The sequence below is a fragment of the Schistocerca nitens genome, chromosome 3 (genome assembly GCF_023898315.1).
Source record: "Schistocerca nitens isolate TAMUIC-IGC-003100 chromosome 3, iqSchNite1.1, whole genome shotgun sequence".
NCBI classification, from domain to species: Eukaryota; Metazoa; Arthropoda; class Insecta; order Orthoptera; family Acrididae; genus Schistocerca; species Schistocerca nitens.
The window spans coordinates 903,159,059-903,175,257 of NC_064616.1; the positions used below are offsets into that span (position 1 = coordinate 903,159,059).

The following is a 16,199-nucleotide window of genomic DNA, read 5'->3' on the forward strand; positions in this document are numbered from 1 at the left end:
TCTTACATTTGCCTATGACCGTTACCGACAATTTTGCTTGTAACAACACACTTCAGAGTATAATCTCAACCTGCAGGCATCCCCTTTCTTGTGACTTAATTTTCTGTCAGAGGTTGTCATACGGTATTCTTGATACATACGTTTCTGTCTGGGTTCTCGTGAACGGTACAGCAGTCATCATGTGAATTTTTTATTTCATTTTGATATTTTTCCCTATCAGTTATTTTACTAGCCTCTCTAGGTCTTATGTTATGGCACATTCATACAGTTATGTACTCCACTAGCATAGTAAACATATCAGTTACATTAATATAAGGTTGTAATTGTCGTCACCTACGTGAACACCATTGGTTTTATCTTCATTTTCATCAGTCTTACATAAATCAAGTCAAACTTATAACCTATCACCCTAAACCACAAATTATTTTGTAAGTTTCTTATCAAACCACTCTCACACTTTTAAACTGTTCTTTATTTTTCTTCTACCCCATCAGCTTTTTCCCCCATCTCTTTCTCTGGTATACTACAATTTATTTTACTTCTCCATTCTTTTTCTCTTTCCCACTTTGATAACTCTACCACGATTCATCTAATATTTCATTATCATATTTATATTTTAAGCACAAAACATAGGTTATCTGTTTGTTCTTACACCAACTAATCTCTTTTCATACCACTTATTACATCTCAGTTTCTTCATATTGTCTTCCTTGTGTTTTGAAACAAAATTATGACAATGGGCTATTAATTTTGGCATATAATGGTTCATTTTATGTTCTTGCAACTCCTTTTACTGATTGACAGAGCTACTTCTAGGTTCCACGGCTCACCTTATTGCTATCACTTCAAAATACAAAGCTATCACTAACAATTCGGCTACACTCATTATTTTTGTTTGTCATGAAACTTACGCCATTTGGTGAGTGTAGCAATTTAACATCTCATGCTTCAACAACTGTCCATTAGAGCTCAGAGTTACACCGGATATTATCAAATTGCTAAATGCTTAATCTTCAGTAACTAAAATGCTAAGAAAGGACCAGTATTTAACTGTAGCAGTATTCTTAAATAGTACAGAGTGTTTCAAGAGGAACAGGAAATAATTTAGGATGTGGTGGTATAGACTGATTCGAATAAAACATTCCGTATAACAGGTGCCCAGTTTTTATTTTCTGTAGAGATACAGCTGGTTACAGAGACAAGTTTTTGTTTCACATATTGCACTCTAATGGCTATGGGTTTATTTTTCAATTGCATTTCTATATACAAGTTCAAGTTGTAAAGCAGTGCTTGAGTTGATGTAATTCATTTTTTAATCTCTAATTGCGATTATAATTTGGTGGCCACTTCTGCCGTATCGTTTAAGCATGCTGCATGTATTTACAACTGCTGAGTATGGGTTTTGTAATGTAAACGCTGCTGCTGCTTGTAGGGAATAAGGCAGACGTTTTCTTAACCGCAGAGTACCAGATTCAAGGGGATTTACTTGTGTTTTCAGTAAGCTGCGTGGGACTGATGAAGTGTGCAGAAGTCATATCTCCCCTGAATGTGCAAATGAAAGGTGTGTGGCTGGAGAATAAATTGTCTAATTGACAGAACGTGGTAGTTCAACAAGTACATGAACAACATTTAAACATATCAGAGTTCCATGTACAAGAATATGGCGGACATTACGTATGCCTCTATCCTAATCATTTACAGCGGATTTCATACCTTCGAAAAAAGAGGTAACGATAGATGATTGAATTTTGTCGTTGGATAATTGAAAAACGTCGAATAATTGCATTAATACAGTTCACTGATGACTGTTTACACATGGTGGTATCAATAACTCTCGTAACTCATACTAGTGATCCGAAGAAAACCAACATGCCTTTGTGAAAACACATTTTCAAGAAAGCTTGTGCGTAAATCTGTGATATGGTGCAGCTCGTGGTCGTGCGGTAGCGTTCTCGCTTCCCATGCCCGGGTTCCCGGGTTCGATTCCCGGCGGGGTCAGAGATTTTCTCTGCCTCGTGATGACTGGGTGTTGTGTGCTGTCCTTAGGTTAGTTAGGTATAAGTAGTTCTAAGTTCTAGGGGACTGATGACCATAGATGTTAAGTCCCATAGTGCTCAGAGCCATTTGAACCATTTTTTGTGGTGTGGTATGGCAGACAATTAGCTGATTTGGTCTGGAGTTTTAGCGCACCGTCTTACAGGGCCCCACTATCTACATTTCGTTGAAAACGAACCACCAAAATTTTTAGGAGAGGTTCCTTTGCCTACAAGGATGGGTATATCCTTCCAGCATGACGATACACTTGTATATTCTAGTCGTCAGATGACACATCATATAATTTTAACATTCCCCGGAACCTGGATCGGCAGAAAGGATCACGTTTCTGGGACACAAAGGTCTCCGGACCTCATCCTATCAGATTTTTGACAGTGTGGATGGTTGAAAGATGTAGTCTACAAAGAAAAGAAAATCATAACAGACGAACTGATTGTCCGAGTGGTGAATAGTGCTGCCCTCATAAAAGAATGGCAAGACGACCTCACAAGAGTCACACACAGTATAGTCAGGCGAATTCGAAAGTGCATTGAAACTGGAGGTGGAGCTTGACTTAATCATTAGCCTTGGCTTATAACTTCTGTATGTATTTGCCTGTATTTTAACAGTTGCATCTTTGTATCGAATAACAAATGGACACATGTTATAAGGAATGTTTTATTCGAATTAGTCTCTACTATCTCCTCCCAAAATATTTACTATTTCCCCTGAAATGCTCTGCATAGTTATTTTTAGGTTTTTCATTTTGGATCACATATGAGATAAATTGCAAACTCGATATGCTTCACTCTTTAGATCAAATTCAACTACATAAGAGACAGACCAATCAGAATTGTCACTGTTGTTGTCTAGGTGCCCATCACTGTCCTAACTTATATTGCCGTAGGCGCCAGTTTACATATTATTCTAATTTTAATCAAACATTATAACATAAAAATTCCTTTATTCACGAATATATAATTGGTCACCGCTAATATACTATAAACTTACTTGTTGACTGTGTGGGCGAGTGCTCTGAAGACCCAGCATGAACCCCGATGCTCATCACTAGCAAAACCAAGTAAATACAAACAGAAAAATTCAATTTTTATGCAGCTGTTGTGAGAAATGATTCCAATCAGTAAATGTATGTCACAGTAAGTACATTCAGCAACAATAATTCATCCAAATAATGTGATGCTGTTTTCAGAAGTCGCAGCTTAAATGTTGAGTGTTTTAATAGTCATTGTTTCGTTTGTAATAAATCAATCATGCATAGAAATATTATACATCTGCCTTCACATGCATCTCGTAAACATAAATTTTCTTGGCTGTTTTATCCAGCTTATGTTTTGAAATATGTCACAGCACATGACTCGCCATTCACAGCGAGTTTCGTCTAATCTGTAATTACATTATTTCGTAAGCAGATTTTATTATTTTAGGGTCAGCATTACCTTTTAAACGTTCACTGTGATGTTTGTAAGGGTACTGCGGAGCATCCTAAGGAGTTCCTATGAAGATTCTGAAATAATCATCCTTTGGTTTGGTTTGTAATCGTGTTTGCAGAAATATGAATGGACTGTGTTCTACCTCCTTTACCAAAAGACAGTTATGCTTCCTGCGGAGGGGAATTGAAAGGAAGTTTTTTTTTACGATTAGAACGTATTTATACAATAACATGAAGGTTTACCTAAACACAAACATCCAGAGACGAAATTTAACAGTTCATTTAAGGAAGAAGGTAATTACTTTAACTGTTTCTTCTGTCGCTTCTTTGCAGAACAACATAACTGTAAATGAAAAAGAATACATCCAATAAACAGACCATGAAAATGAAATACATGCCGAAAATAATTTGAGGCTAATATACAAAGAGAGGTTCATGTGATACCAAAGGCAGCACATGGCACGTGGCCTTAAAACTAATGAGCTTCTGGAGAATTAACCAAATAAAAGTTACCCTCAGCATATGAAAAACCCTATATATAATGCGTTAACGGCTTCTAACATGGTTATTCTTGTTTTAGTCCGCCAAAGTGCGACCTGGGGCATTAAAATAGAATGGGTCTTCAACGAATCAAAACCATTGGTTCAATTTTAATAAATTAAGACTCACCATATTCAACATAATCCAGTTGCGCAGATAAAATTCCAGTCAATCATCACAGAAATATGCACCAGGAACTTGCAGCCAAGAGTTTAAGGTCTAGTCGGCGGTAACCCTCGGTCGACTGCGATGCTCCACACAGGGGGATGATTACGGCTAAACGTGACACTGCATCAGCGTACCCCAGAGTCCATCCCTCTTCATTGGGTATATACACTTGGTGCGATCCGTCCAGCGTGTAGCACACCGCTTCTGCCCTGAAGACCCTTCAACACCAGCCAGCGTACCGAGAAAGACAGACCTCATGCCGGTGCACCCGCTGCTAAATTTTCTTTGCCGCCTCCTATCGGGACACCGCGAAATACGTCACCCTGCGACAAAGTAATAGGGTCTCTGGCCGCACTCGCAACGCATCGATACGAGCAAGTGCAAGACTCAAATTTCGATCGCATTGGTTCAGTCGCCATCAAAGTCACCAGGCCTTGAAAGGGCCTACATGTTTTTGAGAATTGTAAATAAATACTGTGTTTGATATTCATCCCTGTAATGTAGTATCTTCGACTGTACACGTAAGAATAAAGAAACTAGACGTGGTGTCTTGTTAATTAATACAAGAAGTATAAAGTGGTGCTGTAACTCGGGAAGCTCCAACATGGTGCAGTGGAAGTACAGCAGCAGGAAGAGACACAGTGTCCAATTGTTTCACATCCTCGAATCGAGGTAAGAGCGGAGACAGCATATAGCAATGCAGTCTGCAGTCACATAACCCCGTTGCAACAATTAAGCAGTACGCTTTTCTGTTCTGGCAAATGCACACTAAATAAACTCTGTAAGTACTGTGAAGTTCATACACAAACAGAGCACAGCCACAGATCCAAAATATTCCCGAACCAGGGCAAAAACTTGAAAGTGGCCCTCTCCTCCACCCCCCCCCCCCTCCTCAACCACGAGTGTTTGAGACGTCAAAAGTGTTAAAAAGAAGTCGATTTTTCAAAAATATGTTCATGTTTTAGCGCACGTCTTTCTGAAGAGTTTCATATATAAAACATATAAATTCGAGGATATGTAAGACATGTTATTTGGCCTTAAGTGTGCCGAAGTGCAGTACCAAACCTCTTCATACAGCATTTTTTCTGTTGCACGTCGCTGTATGTCGCTCTGTGGAATTCAAACGTATATATTTTGCAATGGAGGCCACCAAGCCTATATTCAGGACAATGGAAATTAAAATGATCTGTGGTGACTCTCCTGGTCCCAATCGGCCGGTTTGACATCCTAATCCTTAAAAAAAAAACCTCGCAATTAATACTGAGTCGGATTATTTGTGACCGGAAGAATAAGAACTCTCCAGAAAATTTGCACTCTTTATTGCCTATAAGGTAATAACTTTCTCCTTTGTGTTACATAAAATTAAATATAGGAAACATAAAATCAAGACAAGAGACAAGCAAGACAGTACACATTTCTTCAATCTTTAGGTCCCAGCTTTTTTTTTCTCTCTCTCTAATCTTGCTACAGCTTTACACGGCGCGCTTTCCTTTCTGCGAAAGAATCTATTACCTCATCAAAGATCTTCAATCGTTTTGCTACGTGAAAAATCAAAATGTCGTTTTCTAATACTGAAAAAGCTGTTAATGCGAATAGTACCCAAGACTGGTGTGGTTTCTCGATTTGATTACGTCTAAATTGTGACTGTCTGCTAGATAAAACGAAACAGACCCTTCTAAAATAGCAGCAATTGTAACACATGCCAAGTTAGCGAGACTGTTTTGACGCAAATGGTCATTTTTATCTACCTCGTTTACGTAAATAATACGACAGAATATAATTCACGAAGCACTAACATCAAATGCCTATTAGGCATACTACAACCAAAAAGTTTTATGTTAGGCAAGAGTTTTACATTACATTCATGTTCTCCAGTTTCTCAAGTATGAGATCGAAAAGTAGTAGTAATACGAAATTTTTACCTAAATTTGGAATCATAATAGTCTTCCATATAATTTGTGCGATGTCTTCGTTTCTTCTCCTTCCTCGTTTTACCAAACAACCTTGTCGTCACTAATTCTGTAATTATTCCTGCCACTGTCAAAACTTATTCTCCGGTTAACTTCACTAAACCTGCCAGAACCACCGGTTTAGTTATCCCGCGTTTATTCTCCGTTGGGTGTTATTACGTGTTCGTACAACGCGTTTCCCGCGCTGTTCCGTGCGTGGAATTAGACGGCTGCTAGCCAAAAACTGTACAACTGGCCTTTAGTAGTGTAGCGATCTGGCAAAAATTTTCTGTCAAAATTTCATTTTCTTGGATATACCGAGAAGATAATATGTAATCTTTTTTACCTGCTATTCCTGTCAGTCGTTTATTTCCACTCTGATAGTCTGAATCTGTGGATTTCGCTGATAATTACAACCACGCCTGTCATTCGCACACCCAACCACATAAACAAACAGCGACTGGCACTCACCCGATCGGCTTTATTCAGCTCAGCTCGTATAGCCCCGTCCTCTTTTGTCTGAGAAAAAGTTTTTATTTCTAGATGCGACGGAGATTCTCCTGGCAGAGACATCACGTACAGTATGCGCGCATTCAAAAATCAACTTCTGATTCGTTCAGAAATCAACTTACAATGTGTTCAAAAATGTTCCAAAACCAATAGGGATGCGTTTCAAAATCATATGAGCAATCGATAGGCTAACGTGCGCTGGACGCTAGGCACTTTGTGAAACAAGGTTCTTTTCTTCAAGAATATGAATCTGGCTCCCCCCTGAAACTGCCCGGGGCAGCTAGTCCGGTTTGCCGCCCCCCTCCCCCCAGATCCGGACCCGGCAGAGCACGCACTGTTGTCACAGTCTAATATATACAGTCGCGACACTTACTGCTGTGAAAGTTGTTACCATTTGACAGTTCAGGTGACACTAGTGCCCCTAGCGGCCAGAAAGCTCGCCTTCCTCTGATGGCAGATGCGACGTAAAAATAATGTTTGTTTTTAATTCGTTTTGTACGTAATTTACAAAATAGTTAGTATATTTTTGTGTCACAAGTGTTAGGAGAACAGCGAGAGACATAAGTGATCGTGAAATATAAGTAAACAGAGCACGAACTATTGAATGAAGTGACATAATCTGCAACATATTCTTGAAGAAATAATTAAGAAGTAACATACAATCGCACTTATTCCACTGATAGCAAGAGAATACACACTGTATATTCCACATATGAATTATATAAATGATCTTCCTTGTGTAAAAATGGACCAACACATCACTTTTCATTACGTTTTGCTTTGCAGGAAGCCTACTTCCAAAAATACAATTTCCATCTTATTCTTCGTGGTATCAGGTTATCTCAATAAAAAGCATGACTGTTTTAAAACTTTATTGTATCCCATTGATACCTTTAACGAAAATAAAATTAAATGAGTCAGTTGTAACACTTTAGCAACCCAGATGAGCCAGCTTCATCACTTTTTTATTTCTTCTCTTGCTCCTACAAACTAAGTCTTGATTCCTCAATTTAATAATGTAAAAGAGCCTCACTTTCACAAACAGCAGCTTGGTTTCAGCACAGCACCCAGGTGGAAAATTGGGGATGTCCATCAACATGTCCACAAGGAAAGCACCACAATACTTATGTGAGCATTTTCATCGAAAGCAGAAGTCATCTTAGTCTCACAATGAGTTAAAAATTCTTTGACATTTTCTGTACAAAAAAATAGGCTTCCAAAGTTGCCTTCATAACTTTTAAAATGACAATGAACTTTGTCATTTGCGTCTAAGTCTTGGCTGCCATCTACAAGAACTGTCCTACATAAAAAAGTAGATCTTCTCCATTCGTGTACTAAGCATGGATTAACTGGTGTGATACCCAGTCTGTGCCTCCACGCCACAAAATTCGAGCCTTGGTCAGTCACACATGTTTTTACAACCAAACCAATCTCTGTGAGTTCTTTGACAACTTCAAAAAACATGCGCGTCAGATGGGTGGCACCTACTGGTCCTTTGGAGAAATAATATACTAATGGCTGTTTAAAATTTGAGAAGATGCCGTTAATCATTATAACTAATGCAGTATTGGCAACCACAGATGTCCGTATGAAACCCATGTCTATAAATCCAATAACACGATCCCTAGATCTGTCATATATCAAATTTTCCATTAGTGACATCTCATCCATAGACAAATTAACAATTAAATCAGTTTCTGGTAACTGATGCACTTTCTGCTTTAAAAGATGAAATATGTTATTATTTATCCCACAATTTAATTGTATATCCTCCACATAACTTTGTAAGGTACGTACTGGTGGAAGGCTAAAACAGTGTGATAAAAAAAACATATGCCTGAGTACTATAATACAACAAATTAAGTGCAAATAATTTAGTTTCATCTTTACATCTCGCACCACGTTTTCCATTCAATGGTATACTGATTTGGCTTATCAATAAATCGAGAGCATCTTTTTTCAAGTACTTGGAACCAATACTTTTTAAAATGAGCTTGTCCTTTTGTACTTGTGTCCTGTGACGTTGTGGTTGCAGTTTATTCTTACGATGGGCACTTTCTTTGTCACGTAGTAATTTTGTACGAAGTCTAATGGTTTGCACTTTTTTACATTTCACACGATTTTCCAACACGCGAATAATTTCACGTAATCTAAGCATTTCGTCTTCAAAAGACGTCTGTGTTGCAGATTCCGTTGTCAGTGATTTTATATGTGTCTCTCGTGTAGTAACACTTGTTGTAGCTGTTTTCTGTGTCAGGAGACAGTTTTATTGTTTTTGCAGTAACACTTTCACGTTTGTATGGCAATTTTCTCTTCATCGTCACTAGTAGTGGCTTATTCGGCACGTCAAATAACGTAGGAACTGCATTCCATACCAATGTCTTCTTTTCCGCGCTCATGAACTGGTTTCACTCGAAATGTAACGCACAAAACTTCACGTTACTGTGCAAATAAAGGACATCTTTTTGCAGCAGGTCCTGTCTTCTACCATTTATTAACCATTTCTTGCTCCTAAAAAAGAAAAATATTCAGTAATTCAATACAGTTTAGAAAAAATCGTAAATAAAGAGCGCTCTAATGTGATGTTTCATACCTCTCAGGGTCCTTAGGAAACCTGAAGAACGACAAATGTGGTGTCTTCTTCCTATTATTACTGCAATTGATTGCGCTACATACGCTGCCTTTCGTAAAAACCATCTTTAAAATTAATATAAATGATACTGTTTACATTTATGGAATACCATATTCAGCAGCATAGCTTCTCCACCGCTTGGGGCGCTGTTGTCGCTGTGTATAAAAAAAAATCAGCGAGAGTGTCGCGACTGTATATATTAGACTGTGCTGTTGTTGTTATAGTGGTATATCGATACTGGAAGTATTGACGCTTTAAGATTATAAAATGTTGAACAGCAAGCCGGCCGCGGTGGCCGTGCGGTTCTGGCGCTGCAGTCCGGAACCGCGGGACTGCTACGGTCGCAGGTTCGAATCCTGCCTCGGGCATGGGTGTGTGTGATGTCCTTAGGTTGGTTAGGTTTAAGTAGTTCTAAGTTCTAGGGGACTTATGACCTATGATGTTGAGTCCCATAGTGCTCAGAGCCATTTGAACCATTTGTTGAACAGCAAGCAGCGCCTTCTGTTGTTTGTTTATATTACTACAGTCTTTGTTCCCAAGTAGCAATTATCTGTGAGAGCGCCATCTATTGACAGTAATTTATACCACAGTCTTCGAATGTTCACGTGCAACGGCAGTCCAAGATACCATGACTGAGACGGTTACAAAATTACGCCTGCGCAATTTGAAAGGGAAACGAAGAACTAAAACACTAGAACCACAATTCAGTTCGGAAATTGAGGCACAAGCAAAGATGCAGTTAATAAGTTACTTACTTTCGAACTAGGATGTAAGAGACGTTAGTTCGTTTGAGAGAGCTTGATGATGCAGTTCAGGACCTGCTTTCCAACACGGACTGTGACGCTGACGTCACGAAGTGCGAAGATTATGTCTACATCGCCAATCAGGTAATTTTGAAGGCAGCAAGAAGGACTGCAGATAATTTGTCCTCATCGGTTGAAAATCTGACGTGTACAACAGCTTCAATTTTGGCAGCAGCTCCTGCACTTGTGACAGATACCTTCAAACTTCGAGCCATCAAATTAGAGGTATTCTCAAGTGAAACAGAGAAGTGGTCTCGACTCTCGGAGCAGTTTCAGTCCTCTACAGATTGAAATCCTTCAGTCTGTGCTATAGACAAGCACCTCTTCCTCCGAGATTACTTGGAAGATCTGGATGAGCCAAAGAACCTGGGTTGGGTTGGGCTGTTTTGGGGGAGGAGACCAGACAATGAGGTCATCGGTCTCATCGGATTAGGGAAGGATGGGGAAGGATGGAGAAGGAAGTCGGCCGTGCCCTTTAAAAGGAATTATCCAGGCATTTGCCTGAAGCGTTTTAGGGAAATCACGGAAAAGCTAAATCAGGATAACCGGACGCGGGACTGAACCGTCGTCCTCCCGCATGCGAGCCCAAAGAACCTGGTTGAAGGCACTACACTCACTGCTGATTCGTATAAGGGCTTAAAAAGAATCTTAGTTTCTCGCTACAGAGACAATAACCATATAATTCAGACTCATCTCGATATCCTGAAGCTTTGAGAACGATGTCACATGCCTCAATAGTCATTCTGAATGCTTCATATATTGAATCTGTCAAACGTATACAAGTCTTATATGCCCTAGAGGAAGAAGTGGACTATTATGGCCGTGTACGCTGGCACGTATAATTCTGTATGTTTTTCCTGAAGACGTAGTTCAATGCTGAATTATTTACTCTAGAAGAGAAAAAGTCACTGAAAACGACGTAATGAAAGTAATGAAATTTTTAAATGGTGAAGTGAGGGGAGCCATAGTCACCCACAAAATAAGAGGTAGTAATATTTCAAACTAGCCCACAGCTGCCACACTGCATGAGAGTGCAACAAAAGAAGAGAATCAACGCCCCCTAACAGCTGGTGTTGTGGTCTTCAGTCCTGATACTGGTTTGATGCAGCTCTCCATGCTACTCTATCATGTGCAAGATTCTTCATCCTCCAGTATTTACTGCAACCTGCATCCTTCTGAATCTGCTTAGTGTATTCATCTCTTGGTCTCCCTCTACGATTTTTACCCTCCACGCTGCCCTCCAATGCTAAATTTGTGATCCCCTGATGCCTCAGAACATGTCCTACCAACCGGTCCCTTCTTCTTGTCAAGTTGTGCCACAAACTCCTCTTCTCCCTAATTTTATTCCATACCTCCTCATTAGTTACGTGATCTACCCATCTAATCATCAGCATTCTTCTGTTGCACCACATTTCGAAAGCTTCTATTCTCTTCTTGTCCAAACTATTTATCGTCCATATTTCACTTCCATACATGGCTACACTCCATACAAATACTTTTAGAAACGACTTCCTGACACTTAAATCGATACTCGATGTTAACAAATTTCTCTTCTTCAAAAACGCTTTCCTTTCCATTGCCAGTCTACATTTTATATCCTCTCTACATCGACCATCATCAGTTATTTTGCTCCCCAAATAGCAAAACTCCTTTACTACTTTAAGTGTCTCATTTCCTAATCTGATTCCCTCAGCATCACCCGACTTAATTCGACTACATTCCATTATCCTCGTTTTATTTTTGTTGATGTTCATCTTTATCCTCCTTTCAAGACACTGTCCATTCCATTCAACTGCTCTCCCAAGTCCTTTGCTGTCTCTGACAGAATTACAATGTTATCGGCGAACCTCAAAGTTTTTATTTCTTCTCCAATGATTTTAATACCTACTCCGAATTTTTCTTTGTTTCCTTTACTGCTTGCTCAATATACAGATTGAATAACATCGGGGAGAGGCTACAGCCCTGTCTTACTCCCTTCCCAACCACTGCTTCCCTTTCATGCCCCTCGACTCTTATAACTGCCACTTGGTTTCTGTACAAATTGTAAATAGCCTTTCGCTCCCTGTATTTTACCCCTGCCACCTTCAGAATTTGAAAGAGAGTATTCCAGTTAACGTTGTCAAAAGCTTTCTCTAAGTCTACAAATGCTAGAAACGTAGGTTTGCCTTTCCTTAATCTTTCTTCTAAGATAAGTCGTAAGGTCAGTATTGCCTCATGTGTTCCAACGCTCCTACGGAATCCAAACTGATCTTCCCCGAGATCGCTTTCTACCAGTTTTTCCATTCGTCTGTAAAGAATTCGCATAATTTTTTTGCAGCTGTGACTTATTAAATTAATGTGTAATTTTCACATCTTTCAACACCTGCTCGATGCCATTAATTCCTTTGTATCTTGATTCATAATTGCTGCTGGATCAAAATGGTGTCTGTTCTTTTGGACATGTCCGAAAGAACAGACATCACATATTCAGGTTGGGGCGAATAAAACTGGCCCGGAGAACAGAGTTCCAGGGAACAAAGAAACACAGCAGAGGAAAGGAAATACAGTACTGACATTACTATAGCAGATGTTGAAAGTGGCCACAAATTCATCTCTTGGCACTTTTGGGCCTGGTCAGCAATCTGCTGAAGGCAGACCAAAGCTGGACTGCTCGAATTGCTGCACTCTCATCCGAAATGTTTTGCTGCAGTTCTTGAAGACGACGAGGACTGTTGTGATACACCTTCGACTTATGATGGGATATGTGCTAGAGTAGTCTGTGCAGGTTGGATGACCACTGTGTCTGGAGGGCGTAGTGGTCAGTGCATCAGCCTAGTTAGCAGGAGAACTGGGTTCGAATCCCAGTCCAGCACAAATTCTCATCTTTCCTCGTTGATGTAAATCAATACCCACTTGCAACTGAATGTCAATAATTCCTCCGTGTCTTGATTCTTAATGGCTGTCTGTTCTTTTGGAAGTAGAGAGGAAAGAAGGCTGGCAGAAAGAGGAAAAGGAAACAATCTAAATATTGCATGTTTTGTGACTCATGTCGTCATCAGGCAAAAGATCGTAAGAAGATATGGAGCATCAGACATACGATCGATAAGTTGAAAGCCTCACGTCCTCGTTTTTTTTTTTTTTTTGTATGTAAAAGGGGGAACAATATTAAGGAAAATAAGGTACATGTTCTAGATTCAAGAAGTCTCACTAAGTGTCTGTCTGCCATGAAGAAGAGCGAGTCTCAGTGGGAAGGACAGGTGTTCAACTGCCTCACTTCACGTATTTTTAAGTTGCTTCCATTTACACCACAGGTCCGACGGACCTGAAGAAACGTATGCACTGTTTACTGGACGCTGGAAGCCAATGCAGATTCATCAGCACAGAGCTAGTTAACAAAAATGGCTCTGAGCACTATGGGACTAAACATCTGTAGTCATTAGTCCCCTAGAACTTAGAACTACTTAAACCTAACTAACCTAAGGACATCACACACATCCATGCCCGAGGCAGGATTCGAACCTGCGACCGTAGCAGTCGCGCGGTTCCGGACTGAGCGCCTAGAACCGCTAGACCACCGCGGCCGGCAGCTAGTTAACAGCTTGGAATTACGAGTCCTCACCCATCAGCCATTAGCTGTTACAGGGATTTGCGTCACCACATTCCACGTGCACAGACTGCAGAGTTGTTCACTTCATGCTGACAGGAGATTGCAGAAATAACACGCTGGCATTCTCCGCTTCTGAAAGCTGGAACACATATCTATCACTTCCAGTTGTCCCGCAAGATATTACCATCCAGATCCTACACCTTGCTGATACCAAGGATGACGACAATCAGTACCATACTGAGATTCTTATAGCTGAAAATAAACACTGAAAAATAATAAAGGACGACACACCAATACGCTGTACTGATTCTGCAGTTCTCTTTCCTTCGAGATTTGGATGGATTTTGAGTGGACAGGTCTGGTGCTATTGTCAGGCATGTTGCAGTGAACCACGCACGTCTCAACGAAGAGTCTGTGTTGTTAGTCACGTATATGCGCCAGTTCTGGGACATAGAACTGATGGGAATAAGATATCAACAAGACCGATCGATCTGACCAAAACATATCTCCATTTTGCAAGAATTCCATGATACGTTCCAGATGAAGGATGGATGAAGAGTAGTAGTATTCCTAGGAAAGAAAGGTATGATCCTATCTTCGAAATTTTGCAACGCAAAGAAGCATTTCATATCGTTACAAAGCAATTTTTCTAACAACTCTCAGTTTCATGATATGTGTCACTCTCAAATATCGCTTTACGTTCAGAATGAACTAGCCAAAATCATCACAACAATGGGAACTGCAAATGCTCTCTTCTACCTTTCTCATCACACAGTGAAGAAAGAATATGAATTACAGAGTGGAGAATTGTTTTTATGATTAATCGCAGGAAAACGATGTACCGTCACTTGGTGACACTTTATACTCAGTACGCAATCTGTTGCCTGAAATACTATCTACATTATTTCGCTTCAGGATGTTCCAGAAAACAAATGTTGGAGATGGCACTCAAGCATTTTTACGACTGTTGTCGCACGGAAAGGACAGAGATTTAACGAGATTCTTCTGTTTTTTCGTCGAGAAGACAGAAGATGCAATTTCGCAAGTTATTAGTGAATTCATCATTTAAAGGTTTACAAGTTTATCATTTGGCTTCACATGCAGCCCATTTCTCGTTTCTGCAACCTTACGTGAATTGGATACAAGAGACGTAGGGGCACATATCCTAATCAAGCAAAGCTTATTGATCAAAGTATTTTCATGGACCACTTTACCCCCAGTTGCGTGGACAACAGTGAATTGATATCCATATTGTATCAGCTGATAGGTCTCTTGTAACAATTAAAAGTTCTAATGCCAAAATGGGCTACGACTTCTAGTATATCTAGGGGTGTATGGGATACAAAAGCACAGGCATTCAAAGATGTCTTCGACTGTGGTCCGGAATCACTCACTTTTCTTTGATCACTGTCTCATTGCTAATAAACCACAAAATGAACCTGCTACAAAACGCCAATTACTACCGCTCATGCCAGCGAGGCTCTACTATTCTCTTGGCATCTTTTGACCAATATCTATAGCAGGATGGATTGTTTTTCAGGATACGTGGTGTCGAGGCATACAGTGGGAAGAAATTCTGCCTCCAGACTTGGTCTCCAGATGGAAAATTTGTTCTTCACAACTCGCTCACCCGCAGACCTTCAAAATACCGAGATGGATACGACTACACAGTCAAATGCTAGGAGCTTCACAACTTCATGTATTTAGTAATACCTCAAAAAGACCACACGGAGCTGTGCTGTATATTAGAACCACTGAGGCTAAAAACACATTTTATGTCTGTTCGCCAGTAAAAACAAGGTATCCACTATCAAAAGGGTGACGCTTCCGTGGTTTCAGTTATTAGTTGCCTTACTGGGTTCGTGACTTCTGAGGTATTTCTGCCAGTCTTCTGGATTTGGTCATGGCAAACGCAATATTGCATGGTGATTCCATGGTGATATTGGACTAGATACGAAGCGAACCAGATCACTGGAATACGTTTGTTTGTAGCCGAGTATAAGAAATTCAAGAGTGACTGACCCCATCACATTGCCCCACCACAACTCATTCAGCAGATTTGGTATCACGTGGTACATCACTGGAAAACAGTCTTCCATGTAACGGTGGTTGGGCTTTCCTGGCTGACTAATGCGGAAATATTCTGTTGACGCTCATCTGCATATGGATAAATTATGATCGTAATAAAATGAGAGAAACCAGAGCTCACACCGAAAGACTGAAGTATTCGTTTTACCCACACGCTGTTCGAGAGTGGAGCTGAAACTTGCTTGGTGAAACCTCTGCAAAGCACTTAACTGTGAACTGCGGAGAAGTCATGTAGATATATACGAAGAACTAAACCACCTGACTTTGGCCTGAACAAGAAATCTCTGACGATACTCTACCACAAACGCAAAAGATATACCAGCAAGCTTTGACTACTGAGACGTGGGAGTGTCCCACTGACGCGTCAAAATATAGTCCGTACTGTAAAATATTTCACACAATAGTATGGATTCTGCGTTTCATCTATAATGTGTGATGT

The 16,199-nt window shown here is 40.1% G+C and overlaps 1 protein-coding gene across 1 annotated transcript in view; it reads left to right on the forward strand.

The window, feature by feature from the left end:
• LOC126248960 (pleckstrin homology domain-containing family G member 7-like) overlaps window positions 1-16,199 on the forward strand; it is a 191,069-nt gene that overhangs the window by 112,744 nt on the left and 62,126 nt on the right. The window lies entirely within an intron of this gene.